Genomic DNA, 15,208 nt, shown 5'->3' with positions numbered 1-15,208 from the left:
TAAAGAGAGAAAATTTGGTTGACATACAGGGCTGGCCCTACTATTAGGCAGAGTAGGGCAGCTACCTCAGACAGCAGCTGCCAGAGGACAGGGAGCAGCAGCAAGGTGTTGGATGACAAGGCTGTATGTGCCCTATGGCCAGCCCTGTGCCCTCTAAGCTAGCCAGCTGCCCCTTCAGCCATGGGTAGAAGACACTGTCCTGTCACCACTGAAGTAAGATTCAACTGCCTGCCTGGGGTACTCGGGAATAGGGGGAGGCACTATCTTGTCCTTCGCCTCAGGAAACAAAATGTATTGGGCAGGCCCTGTTGGCATCCATACATACTGTTTGTGTGTGTGTGTGTGTGTGTGTGTGTGTGTATGTGTGCGTGTGTGTCCATATGTTGACAGGGCCTGCCCAAGACCTCTAGGCCCACAGGTCACCTGGAACAAACTGTTCCCCTGTAGGCAAGATCCATGATTCCTCATTTTATAAAGTGTGTAAGGATGTCAGTGGCACCCTAAGCAAGGTTCGCCTTCTCCCCTTCCTTCTCAATACCAGATTGGTGCTATTCATGCTGTTTTGTTTTTCATTTTTCTTAGTCTTCCTATTAGCTAATTAAGGATATAGAATTAATTTGTGCCAGCAAGACTCAGCCCCGAGATCTGGAATAGGTGAGCTGCTAGTAGGTAATAACACTTCTTATGGAGTACAAAGTACCTTTCCCTCACAACGGAATAACCACAGCCTATCTCCACACACTCAGAACTGAGAGGCAGGAATCTAGGACAGACAGTGGACTTCGGCCTTCCAGTAGCTCTGTTATTAAACATTTAAGTACTGTTGAGAATACAGGACCTCCTTGCACCCAGCATCTTGGTGCCCAGGGCAGTTATCCTGCCCTGTTTAGGCCGTAGAACAGAAAAGCAAAAATGTTGCTCCCTCCTATATTTACCCCCTCTGGAACCACTCCCTGCCCCCAGGCTCTTTCAGACTACCTGAGCTACCCATTAGGTAGTCTTGGCCCCGCTATGTCTCACCTTACATAAGAAACTCCATAACAGGCCACAATCTAATTGGCTGAAGTTTACTAACAATTCAGAGCAGCCATCACCATGGACATAAAACAAGAGCGGCTTTATTATTGCGCTGAACTCCTGTGCCTGAAGAAGAGAGTAAGTTTCAAAGCTCCGTAATGTTTTAAACAACCGACTGGCTCAATAAAAATATGTCATCTGTGCTATTACCTTTAGACACGCATCATACTGCGTACTCAACGTTCCTTGGAAGTAGTTGCCTGTTTCCTTATTTATGCAACAGCTGAGCAATACATCGAGATGGCCTGAAGCAGAGTATATGTTGTAGAAATATGTGGAAATGCTTCTTGTATTTCAACTCTTGTTGACTTTTTAATTCAGAATGAGAAAAAATCAGTCTTGCCCTGAAATTTACAACAGGATCTGTTATAAATCTACTGTCACTCCCCCTAATAGTGAACTCAAATGGGAAATGCCAATAGCTATGTAGCTGAAACTATGGCTGAATCTACACATAGCATTTATACTGTTATCATACCGTTATCATAACTATTGGTGCCCATTGGTGTCATGTGTACCAATAGTTATGATAACGGTATGAGGTCACGAAGAGTTGGACACGACTGAACGACTGAACAACAACAAATGATACAACTGCTATGTGTAGATTCAGCCAAGAACACTGAGAAACAAGAGAGAGGTATAGGTAGATCAGTATGCTTGAGAAAGAGCTGATGTTTGCAGAACTACAACAAACCTTAAAAACAAACCTAATGAAGCAAAACTACTCCCAAACAGTCCAAAGAGCACTGAACATGCTCAGTAGACACAGAACGAGTGTCAGTTGGAAAAGGCAAATGAAAGACTGAGATAGGGGAGTTCGAATGGAGTGTCCTGGGGAAGAGTGTGGCTGGTTAGCTGGAACCCTGAACAGGAGCACTCCACACTGCAACATTTTGTTGCACACAAGTGGGACCTGCTTCTAATACTAGCCTTCAAAAGACCAGCTGTATAACTCTGCTAGGAAGGCCACTGGGCACAGATGTAGAAGGTGAAGTTAAAGGTTACTATGGGGGAAGGGCTGCAGAATTCCAGTAAACACTGAAGGTAAATGAGCCCAGCATATTACACCTGTGACTTGTTTTCCTCAGTCTCATTTTGGTCCACTGCCTACCAAGGACATGGAACTTTACAAATATGTTGTCTTCAGGTCAGCCTGTGGAGAGTCCTCTCCATAATATTTCCCCTGAAAATCTTTCAGGGTTGGGTTTTCTTTTCTTTTTCATTTCATTTCATCCAAACTCAGTTCAAACACTATAATCTTGATCTGGAACTAGATGTTCCAGCAGATGCGGGGGGCTGGCACACATCTCATTCTGCCCCCTCTCCAGGATATATGGGGTACTGGCCCACTTAACAGGGGCTGGTCGTGTATGCGAAGTGCTTTGAACACTCAAGAGCGATATAAAAGTACTCTCTTGAGAGTTCAAAGAACTTCACATACCTTGTTAACTAGGCCAGTATTTTTATCCCCATACTGCAGATGGGAAGACTGTGGCTGAGAAAGAGTGGTTTGCCTATGGCCACCTAGTGTGTTCATGGTGAAGGTGAGATTTTAGCTGGGGACTGATTTATAATTCAGACTTCATAGCCACTGCCTTCCTTGGCGTGCAAACTTCACAGGAGCACAGGAGAGCCTCTGGAGGATGACAGTGTCATGTAAAGGACCCACAAACTACCATGAATGAGGAATCACTAGCACATAATAAAAGCTTTGTGTAGAAAAGCTTAGTGCCCAAAGTGTTCAAATTACATCAGAAATACTGCCTGTCAGTAGGACTGCAACCCAATTAAAGTAGTGTCAAATCAATTAATCACATGAGTTTCAGTTGATTAATCGATTTATCAATTACATTTGCATATGGGTAAAAGCAATATTTCTGAAGCAAGAACCCTGCTTTCCTTGTTTTGAGATGATGCATGTATGTGTCATAGCAGGAGTCATCTTACAAGAGGCATTTCTCTGGAGTGTGAGAGAAGGGCTCCGGCTTAGGGTCAGGACAGCTGAAAGACTGCCTCTTCCCATATGAACCAGCCCATAGCTTGTGATCTTCTTCAGGGACCCTGTTGTATGTCCTACCACCAACCAAGGCTTGGTAGGTGGAACTGCAAGACAGGGCTTTTTCTATGGCGGCTCCTGAGATATGGAATTCTCTCCCAAATGAGGCAAGACTAGCCTATGCTGGCAGGGGAATGCTGGGAGTAGGATTTTTTACTGCCTAATCATGGATAGGATTGCACCCTAAATTGCATAAAACTGCTCAGAGAGCTTTGGCTATTGGGCGGTATAGAAATAAATCAATAAATAAAATACATTGTATGGAAAATGTTCTCCTGTCAGGGCCAAAACAGACATTACTTTAAATCCATATCTAGTAGCTATGCCTTTTTAAATTTTTACTGCAGAGTAGGTACAGGATCCCCAATCTAAGTCCCCCTCCCCTCCCCCCCATTAGGGTCCTGATCCAGATCATGCCCCCTGCATTTACTCTAAAAATATGAAAAGACATAACTGCTAGATATGGACTTAAAGTCATGTCTGTTTTGGCCTTTACAACACTAGAACTCAAAATCTCACAATGAAATTGATCAGCAGTAGATTGAGAAGTACTATTTTGCAGAACACATAAGTAACTGCCAGAAATGTCTCCTTCTTAAGCTAAATTCATGGCAAACCTCACTTTGCACCAGTTGAAGTTTCTGAATCATCTTTAAAGGCAGATCCATGTATAGTGCTTAACAGTAGTCCAACCTCGATGTCAGTAGTACATGGTTAACTGAAGCAAGATCCACCCTCTCCAGATAGGGTCACAGTTGGCGTACCAGCCTAAGCTGGTAAAAAGCGCACCTAGACACTACCGCCATCTGATCCGAGCTGCCCCAGTTAGCCCCTAGTCCAGGAGAACTCCCAAAGTAAAACAAAATAAAAATGTGGATGGATGGATAAAGAGGTAGATAATAATTAATGCAGAAAGAGGGAGACTATGAACTGGAGTGCAGGAGGTTGAAATTGGGGGTGGAGGGAGACTGATAAAGCATAAGAAAATGGCAGGACAGATGCAAGTATATAGACCTCTTACTTGGCAGAAACCCCATCTTGGAATAAACAACTACTTTGCAGTAAATGATCTGAAGACTGTGTGCTAAACTTAGTTTCTCATAGAGAAAGATTATTAGATTTTTAGCACAATATATGAGGGCAGATTAAGCAGCCACTAGTTAAAGCATTGTTAAAGGCAAGCATTAATAAGTTTATTTAATTTAATACACACACACCCCCAGTAAATTCCAGAAAGAGAAAACAAAATATTTGGGCTGGATATAGAACTATGATTGAGGATTAAGGTTTTAAGTGAATACTGTAGTGGAATTAATAAACCACACATTGATTCTTTCTCTGATTTGTTTGTTTATCCCTTTCTTCTATTTCTCCTGAGGTGCTCATGTTGTTAACTTCATGAAAAACTTTGAGGAACTGTGCCAACTGTTCCCAAGGAGAGTTTTTAATTATACTTGATTTTAATACTTCAGATGTTTCAGTACAGGGCAAAGGTTTAACACTCCCATCTCCCATACCACAGCGGCTTTTAGTGAAAGTAACAGTCATTAGGCGATCCAGTCATGGATCTACCATGTTATGTGAAGTTTGGCCCTTAGATCTTCAGATGTGAAGTGCCTAAATGTCTGAGGCTAGGAACATAGGAAGCCATCTTACACTGAGTCAGACCATTGATTCATCTAGCCCAGTATTTTGACACTGACTGGCAGCAGCTCCAGGGTTTCAGGCAGGCATTTTTCCAGCCCTACCTGGATATGCCGGGGTTAAAACTTAGGACTTCTGCATGCAAAGCAGGTGCTCTATCACTGAGCCACAGCCCCTCCTCTCTAGGTATGTGGTAGCAAGGAGTAGGGCACCTTTCTAATGGAACTCCCTACCCTTCTGTGGTAGTCTCTCATACTGCACTCTCTACAGGCTTTTAAGGCCATCAATATCTTCACATTTCAAAAAGCATTTCACTTCAGCAGGCTGGCTGAGTTGTTCTGGTAAAAGTTTTGGCATTACTTAATGCTATTGTACATTGTTGTTTCTCTGCTAGCCATTTTGTATTTTGACCTGTTTTAATATTATGGTTGTATTAAGTCATATAATATAACCAAACAATATCTAAGCTATCTCAGAGGTCTGAATTTGGGGCTGAAAGACAATTGAACATTAATATAAAATAAAATAAAAGGAGTGATACCATGCTTTACAAAATTGCCTGTGTGTGGTCAGGAGCACTGTATAAGAATGGAAAATTCCTTAGATAATGACCATTTTCAGTTCAGCACTTACTTATCAAGGCAACCATTGTACCCTGATAATTAATGGGCAGAGTCAACAGGGTGCTTATGCCCCCACCAATTTTCTTATGCTCTACCAATTCTGTTGTGCAAGTAGCCCTCATCACTTGCATAATGGCGATTTAGCGCTTTCAGGGCAACCTGAAACAAGTGGAAATGCTCATTTCTGGAAGGAGGCAGGTCGGTGGCACTCACATAAGGGGGTTCTGCTTATCTGCCTCCTTCTAGAAATAAGTATTTCTTCTCATTTCGGGGCTTACCTTAGGAAGCACTAAATCTACCTTGCATAAGCAGAGGGTCCCACTTGCACAATGGAATTGATGATACCAAAAGAATTGGTGGGGCAGAAAGGAATCAGCTGGAGTGTAAACGCCCCATTTGATTCCGCCCAATAACTGGTCCTGTTTTGCTTTGATTGCTGTCATTGCTTTGTCCATGGATTATTTCTATTGATTAAGCTTTTTTCAGTTAGTTGTCTTGATCATTTGCATCACAAGTCTGGAGATATATATTGGGATGGATACATCAATAAAAACAAAAAAAACATTTTGTTATTTTGGCAGTTCATCAAAATATGCCTTTGTCACAAATATCTGGAATACAGGAAAGTGCTTTCAGGATCAGACCTTATGGACTTTTCAGAAATAATACACACCATTTTCAATTTACTAGCAGTGGCACGGACTAGCCAAGCCAGAAGTCAAGAACCAACACCAGTGCCTCACCTGCAAAACAAAACAATCCATCAGATCGCAGGAGCACCAGACTGAAGAAAATGAAACTGTTCGAAGCAGTGGATCATGGTCAAGGAGACTAGTGAAAGGTAATTATGGTCAAAGCACAGGAAAAGTTGAAGAATATGTATTAAAAAGGCCCTGAATGTACTAAAGGTCATGTACTTTGGTTGGAAGTACAGAAGGTCAAGAACTCGAGCAACGAAAGAAGCTGAAATGTGCAGACTGGCAATCCGTTGATCTGGCTAAGATTACAGGACTTTGCTGAGCTGGTCAACTCAGGGCAAAGAAGCAACACATTCTGGTGCAGTGGCATAATTTTAGACCCTGCACTTAATGAGTTTATAGGAGCCTCCTTATAGGAGCCTTGTCTGTTACTTCAGTTGTGAAGCACACAACTGACAGTCCATGCTTGGCAACTGCTTCTACATTCCTTATATGTTAAAATATTTGCCCATTCTGGAAAAATAAAATTCTGAGCTTGTGCAGTTTTGCATTTTAAGCTCAGTTCAATCATAGCACCATCATGACTACAAGAATGAAATGGAGTTTGCTTCTGCTACCCTGATGTCACATCATCTGCTGCTTTCTGGGTGGTCATGGGGGGGGGGGGCTTGTGGGGCCCTGGACTTTGGCCCCAAAGTCCAGCCACTGATTCTAATACATGGGTGACAAATTCAATGACAATATGTCTATTGTTACTAAACTGATGATAAAGAGTGTGGTTCAAGATACACATGATTTTATAAAGGGAGCTCAGAGACAACTGAGTGATATTTTGTGTCATTCAAAATATAGACCCCCCTTTCCTTTTTGGCTGAATTTTCAGTTAATCAGAAGAACAGTTCTAGCATATGATGTGACCACGGAAATTAACATTTAGTTTCCCAGAACAAGACAAAGGGGGAGCTCTTCGTCACCTTTAAAAATATGGCTGATTTTGAATGTTCTGGAAAGGAAATCATGAAATCAGACCAACATGCCACATCTTTAGTAGAGGACTGTAGGAATTTACATATTCCCAGGAGATAAATATTAAGAAAGAACCTTGCATTGTTTTTTAGATTATGCTGATTTTAGATCTTAATGGGCAATACTGAATACATGCTCCTTGGAATTAATGTTGCTGTTGATTGAGAGACTCAGTAGAGTCTCTGAATAGTTCTTTAGAGGGGTTTCAAATTAATTTGACAAGATGGAAGAATAGGTCATGATCAATAAATATCTGTACTGAAGAAGAAATTGGGAAAAGTATATAGAGGGTTTTTTTTAACCATTTAAAATCCAAAAATGTATAAGAAATGAGCAGGATTCTCTTCTTTGATCAACAGACAAGGGCAAACAGAGGCAAACATTTAGAGAACCCATTGGTGTCTCCACAGATACTGATTTCAGAGGCCAATGTGGATTTTGCATTTTTTACGCAACAGATATCCATTAGAGCATAATACAGGAGGGTGGAATGGGATGATTTTGCCTTAGTCAGGAGGGTGAAATGGGGTAATTAGTCAGGAGGGTGAAATTGCATTAGTCAGGAGGGTGAAATGGGGTAATTAGTTAGGAGGGTAAAATGGGGTGATTTTCATTCAAAAGCGGGATAACATTTAGCAGTTAAAAACATAAGAAGAGCCATGCTGGATCAGACCAAGGATCCATCTAGTCCAGCGTTCTGTTCACGCAGTGGCCAACCAGATGTCTACCAGGAACCCACAAGCAAGGCATGAGTGCAACAGCACCCTCCCACCCATGTTCCCCAGCAACTGGTCTGGTATACATAGGCTCACTGCCTGAGGTAGCACATAGCCATCAGGACTGGCATCCATTGATAGCCTTCTCCTCCGGGAATTTGTCCAACCCCCTTTTAAAGCCATCTAAATTGGTGGCCATCACCTTATCCTGTGGTAGCGAATTCCATAGTTTAGCTATGCCCTATGTAAAGAAGGACTTCCTCTTATCTGTCCTGAATCTCCCATCAATCAGCTTCATAGGATGACCCCGGGTTCTAGTATTTTGAGAGGGTTAATTTGTCTATGACTTATTTGGATATCTCTATTTTAGATAAGGAACTTAGTTTTGTTCCCACAGCTATTTGTAATATTTTTCAGTAAGCATAGAGGCTTTTTAAAAGGTGACACCCTATTATGTGATTGTTGCTGAAATTGTGTTAATCTCTGACCTGATTCGCATGACACGATAAGCCACAGTGGGTTGTGAGCCTTGTTTGTGTCAACGTGGCTTATCATGACATCTGAACCTGGTGCGGATGGTTCAGCGCAGTTTGTTAACTATGCACAAGCCACCCTGAGAAGCCACGACTTGCTGTTGGATTGTTGAGAGTGGCTTGTTCTCAGGGTGGTTTGCCATGACATGTGAACCTGGCACTGTGGCTTGTCAGTGGCTTCTCAGCACGGGCTACAGAACCAATTGGCAAGAACAGTAAAAAGCCCAGCTGCTTCTCACAATCTTGCTAGTGCTGCCTCCAGCCTCCTCCCTCCCTCATCGGTGATCTCTGCCCCTCCTCAGATGCTGAAATGGCACCTGCGAATATTCGCAATCTTTAAAAAAAAATGTTTGGTGCTTCAGAAGTACACAAATGGGTTGTGGGGGCAGTTTCTGTTGTTCACAAGTATGCACATTTGCTTGTCTCCTATTTACTTTCTTCAGCAGTATGGATCAATATCCCCTCTGTGTGTGCTGAAATCCCACTTGTCAATCTCATCCTCTCACTGTATTACGTACTGAACTGATACTTGTCTGTTTCCTCCCTCACTTTGGTACTTCCCTTGACCCTGAACTCTGAAAGCAGCGGCTGAATGGGATGGAGCTATTGGGGCAGATGGATATAATTCCTGCAAGCGTATAGGTGTGGTTACTCTGAAAATGGCTTCATTTTTTAATTATTTTATTTTTCTGTTGTTTGCGAGTGTGCACTTGCGAACAACAGGAAAAAAAACAAACCCATTTTCTCAGTAAATACACCCATACTCCAGCAGGAATTACACCTGACTGCCCCAGCAGCTCCGTCTCATTCAACCGCTGCTTTCCGATCAGAACAGAAGCACCGAAATGGGGAGGAAACTGACAGTGTTAGTTCAAGAAATAATACAGTGAGTGGATGAATTTGACAAGTGAGATTTCAACAGACACAGACGGGATATTGATCTGTACTGCTGAAGAAAGTAAATAGTGGACGAGCAAATGTGTGCAATTACTCACGATAGCAAAATACCCGTTTGTGAACTTTCAAAGCACCGGGGGGGGGGGGGGAGGTTGCAAATGGAAAAATTGCACAGAAAAGGGGTAGTGATCAGAGCAGGGCGGGAAGCTGGAAAAGATTCCTTCCCTAGGGATGAGGATATGAGAGGGTTTGTGCCACAAAGGCCCATGGGATAAGTAACAGGAGCAGGTGCGAGATCTAAGGGGGACAAGCCATGGCAAGCCAGAGAGCGCCTGATAGTCTGCTGGGAGTAAAATGTGAGTTAGTGAGTGAATAACCAACCCACTGTAGCTTATTTTCAGGGTGGTTTATTGTGACATGTGAACTCACCCTCTGCTTTATTATGTTCGCTATTGTTTGTGGGGAGGGGAATTCTGCTGTTTTACTGATGTGCTTTACTGAAAGTCTGCTTTTATTTTAATCTGTACATCACCCAGAGATGACTAATATTGGGCCCCTATTAATGATGCAAATAAATATGTAATTTCTTTGTATTTTATTTATTTAATATATTCATAGGTAGCCTCTTGAGGCAGCTTCCAGTATTTAGTATAAACACAAATCACAATAATAAAAAATAAACTTCCAAACAAAATTAACCATTAAGAAGAACTAGTAATTTAAAACAAAAAAACAAACCCTAAAATATCAGCCCAACATAATACCAAAACACACACACAACCCAATACATTTTAATTAATTGCAGCTACAACTATTTCAATTTGGCAGCCCATAAAACCCAACTTAAGAAAAAGCCAGAGAAAACCAGTGTATCTTTGGAGCTCTTCTAAAGGCTGGTACTAATATGGCCTGAGGCACCCCAATGGGCATTGTGTTCCCCAGCCAGAGGGCCATGACTGAGAATGCCTTCTCTTCTGCACACCAACCTGGTTGTTCTCACCAGCGGGCGTGTGAGTAGGGTTTGCTCCAGTGCCTTAACTCAGAGTACAGGCAGGCTGATATTGCTGAAGGTAATTTGCTCCCAAACCATTGGGAGTGTCTGGGGGGGGCATAGGATTTTTCAGCTTCCTGGCCCTGAAGTCAGAGCCAGTGCCCTGACCTTGGAGCCATGAATCCATGCTCCCCACCCCCTCCCCCTCGCAGCCAGTAGAGCCAACTGCCTCTCCAAAGGCGACCTTGGAGAGGAGAGAAAGGGGGTGGTTCTGTGGGCAGGGCGGGGGGGGGGACTGGGGAGTCCAGCAGCCTCCTTCCTTCCTGCTCTGCAGAGCCCCAGCTAAACAGGAAAAAAGCCCTTCTAGCCAAAATGCAGAGCAGGAAGAGCGTGGAGACGAAGATCGCCTCCGCCACGCCTCCCAGTCTGCACTGAATGCCCATAAGCCTCTGAGTTTGGAGGCTTATAAGCATCAGCATAGGCGCGTGCCCTAAAACCTTAAAAGTTAAAATCAGAATGTTAAGTTGGGCTCAGAAATTAACCAGTAATCAGTACAGCCTGTGCAGTGTAGGTGTCACATGGCTCAACTGCCTTGCCCCCGGCAACACTGGGGTGGCTGCACTCTCTATGAGCTGGAGTTTCCAAGCTGTCTTCAAAGGCAGCCTCATATAGAGTGTATTGGAATGGATGTCTCTAGCCCATGGATCACCAAGGCAAGGTCCATCCTCTCCAGATAGGGCTGCAGATGGCATGCCAGGTTTAGCTGATAAAAGGCACTCCTGGCTACCACAGCCACCTCGGCTTCCCCCATTAGCACAGAGGCTAGGGCAAGGGTAGGAAACTTGCAACCCTCCTGATGTTTTGGCCTATAACATCCATCAGCCTTATTCAACATAACCAGTGGTCAGGAATGATGGGAGTTATAAGCCAAAACATTTGGAGGGCCACAAGTTGCCCATGCCTGGTCTAGGAGGACTACTGAACTGTGCACTTGGTCCTTCAAGGGGATAGCAAGCCCATCTAAGGCCAGTTGTAAACCTCCATCCAGACTAAGTTGGTTTCCCTACCAACAGTACCTCCATCTTGTCTGGATTAAGTCTCAGCTTGTTCACCCTCATCTATCCTGCAAACCACCTGCAAACACTGGTTCAAGAGTTCCTTAGCCTCCCTGGGACAGATACAAGAGGCAGAATAAATTGTGCTCCCTTCAAAATGAACCAGTGATAGAAACATTCACATTCGTAAAATGGGGAGGGGGGGATAAACCAGCTGTTCCCCTTCCTGCTTGTGAAAAGTTTCCATTATGATGCAACTTTTGAACATCCTCTTAGCACTCAATATAAAAACGTCCTCCAGCACTTCAGATTCCATGTGTGTGGTCTGTGGTCTGAGGAGAATTTTTTTGGCATAATGTGTGGGTGAAACTGGCCCAAATCCAGATGGGAATGCAAGTCCAAACAGGTACTATCTACAGTGTAAACAGTCAGTAAATTAGAATCGTTTAGACATGCACATTACAAGGCTTACTGAAACTGAAGTGCAATATTAAACTATTCATTAGGCACAGCATATTTAAGTAAATCTAAATTAAAGTGGTTTACATACTCAGTTCCCCAAAGGAATGGATAGACTGTTTTATCACACCACTAGTTGAGATAGAAGAAAATTGGGGGGCACGGGGAGGGCCAGCTCTGAAAGACTAATCATCTCATTGTTTTTTGTCAGGTTAGATCTCAAATTAACATTGTAAAAATTCAAATTCATTACACTTCAGAATTTAAAATAATAAACTGAGTGCTTTATAAAGAGCCACCATGCTTTGTCTGGAAACATTTAGCTCAGAAATGAACTCTGTAAATTGGAGAAAGGCTGTCAGCTTTGGTCCCCACCGGCTAATCCAAATCTCTCTCTTCACGTGTCGCAATGTGAACCACAACAGCTAAAAGATGTAACCTGTGCAGTCCAAGTGAGGCCAGCTTTGCTCTCTTATCTTTTAATTACCAACCTTTCTTCCCAGGAATTCAAGGCAGTGTACATGAGGTTCTGGGTGGTCTGACATTAGGGAGAGAATTAGAGAATTCCGCCACGGACTCCAGTGAGGCTGGATTCTTTAGAATCCGGCCCCCCGGAGTCCGTGGTGGAACAGAGCAATCCCCCCTGCCACCCCGCGAAACCTTCCTGGGATGGACCCTACCTTGTGTCGGCTGGCCCCTGCCCTTGTCTGCGGGTGTGAATGGCGGCCCCCGTCTGCGGCCGCCATTTCCCTCGCTACGTTAGCCGTGATAGGCTACGTAAGTATTTACATAGCCTATCACGGCAAAGAGCAGAGACGCAAATAGCATCCGCTACACAATTTGCATCCCTGCGTTAGCCGTGATAGGCTACGTATATATTTACGTAACCTATCACAAAAACAGCAGGGATGCAAATGGCATAGCGGCCACCATTTGCGACCCTGCTCTTTGCCGTGATAGGCTATGTAAATATATACATAGCCTATCATGGCAATGCAGGGACACAAATGGTGGCTGCTACGGCAGCTGCCATTTGCAGCCACAGCCTGGCAGCGGACAGAGGTCTGGCTGTGGTTGGCCTTGGTTGGCAGCTCCGCAGACTCACTGTGGAGCGGAGCCAGCCGGGGAGGATTCCGGGGGGAGGGATGGATCGCCTCCCCCCCCAATGTAGATGCCCCTGAATGGAGCCAGGTAAGGGATTCATACATCCTTATCTGACATCCAGGCACAGATCTGACCCAGACTTGAGAGGCCACAGGTGGAGTTCTGTGTCTAGTTCTGGATACCACCCAAACTAGAATTTTTCCAGAGGAGGGAAACCAGGATGGTGAAGGGTCCAGAAGTCCTATGAGGAATGGTTGAAAGGATATGTTTGGCATGGAGAAGATAAGATTCAAGGGGAGACATAGTAACAGTATTAAATTGAAGCTGAACACTGGCAAGATGGAAGCCCTGTGGGTGAGTGGTTCCCGGGTCTGGGAGACAGGCTTGTTGTGTGTTCTGGATGGGGTTGCACTCCCTCTGAAAGATCAGGTCCATAGTCTGGGGGTACTCAGATCCACCATTGTCGCTGGAGGACCAAGTGGTCGCAGTGGCTCAGAGTGCCTTTTATTAGCTTCTGCTGGTTCTCCATCTACGGCCTCTCCTGGACAGGGATAGCTTGGCTATGGTGGTACAGGCATTAGTAACCTCAAGACTGGATTACTGCAATGTGCTCTATGTGGGGCTGCCCTTAAGGCTGGTCCGGAAGCTGGAGCTAGTGTCGGGAGCGCCCCTGCTGCCTTCTGAAATCCTCAAGTAGCCAGAATCAACACGCAGACAAAAAGGCTCTTTTCCAAGGCTTTATTTCCGTTCAACCTAATGACACTTACAGATGCTAATTGTCTGAGACTAAGTGGAAAACTCAAAGGAGCAGCCTACCAGGGGATTCTAAGTGTTAGGAAGTCAGTTGGTCTCCATTTCAAGAAAAGCGTGGCAACTCTCTGAACCTAAGGAGCAGGAGGGGAGAGTCCCCCCCTTTCCCATGGGGCATTGGGGCGCAGCTGTTGTTGTCATGCCAACTGGGCTAAGTGCCTCCTCTTGGCACCAGCAACCTCTCACTTGTCTCTGTGCCTGCGCCTCACGTCTAGAAGCCCAAGTTGTCCCTCCCTCTCCATGCCAGGGTCACTGTTGCTTCCAGGAATGTGAGTGGGGGGGGGCTCTCCCTCCAGCTGCGCCTTGGAAAAATGAGCAGTTTCCTCTCCCACGGATTGTATCTCTTCCTCAGAATCAGAGCTGCTTTGGGACTCTATGGGCTCAGATCCAACCCTAGTGCACAATGCAGCAGCTCGACTGTTGTCATGAGCTGCCCCTTTTCAGCATGTAACTGCTGAGGGAACTGCACTGGCTGCCTGTTTGTTACTGGGCCAGGTTTAAGGTATTAGTACTAGTGTACAAGCCCTAGACAACTTGGGTCCAGGATGCCTGAGAGAGCACCTCCTTCCTTACCAACCTGCCCAGTCACTGAGGACATCAGAGGGCATGTTCCTGGTGGTTCCACATGGACCCATGGCCCAGTTGGATTCCACCACGAAATGAGCCTTCAGTGTGGTGGCCCTCTTCCTGTGGAATTCCCTGCCTTTAGAGGTCAGGCAGGCACCAACATTGTGTTCCTTCCGGCACCTCCTGAAGACGTTGTTATTTCAAGAGGCCTTCCTTGCATGACCAGCTGTGGTTTGTTAAATTCCACTTTGTTGGGCTTTGTCTTTTTAAAAAATGATTTAACCTGTTGTTTTATTCTTTTACCATGTTGTTCACCACTCTGAAATCTTCTGAAGTGGAGCAGTGTGTATATATATATATATAGAGAGAGAGAGAGAGAGAAAGAGAATAAATAAATAAATAAATATTATCTGAGGGGCTATCACACAGAAGATGAAATAGACTTGTTCTCCTTTGCTCCAGAAAGCAGGCCTTGAATTAATGGGTGGAAATTTGCAGGGAATCAGATTCTGATTAAACAGTAGGAAAACTTTGGAATGGTAAAGGTTGTTTGAGCAAGTCCCTTCCAAGTCTAAAGTTCTGTGATTCTGTGTTCTATGATCCTTTTAACTGGAGATCGAGCATGGGACCTTCCTGCAGGCTAATACCATGTGCAATACCATTGAACTACACTCCCACCCCCATCAACGTCTGCCTTTCCCGGGAGTTCTCACAAGTCCAGCAGAATCTTATTGTAGCCTCACTATCTACACAATGACCTGGTTCGTACGGCACGCTGGGGCTCACTGTGGGTTATTTAAGCATGTGCTGGGCATGATTTGATTTGAATATGCAACCCCGGATCAGGAGTTGTCATGTCATGCAAATCTGGCCATCAGGAGTTATGGGAGGGTTCAACAAGCCTACAACAAATGGAGGGTTATGCGTAACTCTTGCATAGCACCTGATG

General features: G+C 44.4%; 1 long non-coding RNA gene across 2 annotated transcripts in view; it reads right to left on the bottom strand.

Annotated features, from left to right (window-relative positions):
* The window catches only part of LOC146349584 (uncharacterized), a 65,391-nt gene that overhangs the window by 18,140 nt on the left and 32,043 nt on the right, over positions 1-15,208 (bottom strand). Inside the window, exon 2 of one of the 2 annotated variants that reach the window (XR_014788812.1) lies at positions 6,077-6,146. The exons of the other annotated variant lie outside the window; for it this stretch is intronic. This is a non-coding gene — a long non-coding RNA (uncharacterized LOC146349584). The remainder of the gene's footprint in view (positions 1-6,076; positions 6,147-15,208) is intronic. 2 annotated transcript variants of the gene reach the window in all.

Source organism: Heloderma suspectum, chromosome 3, assembly GCF_057233095.1.
Source record: "Heloderma suspectum isolate Gila_16-S chromosome 3, 16-S_ref, whole genome shotgun sequence".
Lineage (NCBI taxonomy): Eukaryota > Metazoa > Chordata > Lepidosauria > Squamata > Helodermatidae > Heloderma > Heloderma suspectum.
The sequence above is the reverse complement of the archived record's forward strand: the minus strand, read 5'-3'. Positions and strand labels throughout refer to the sequence as shown.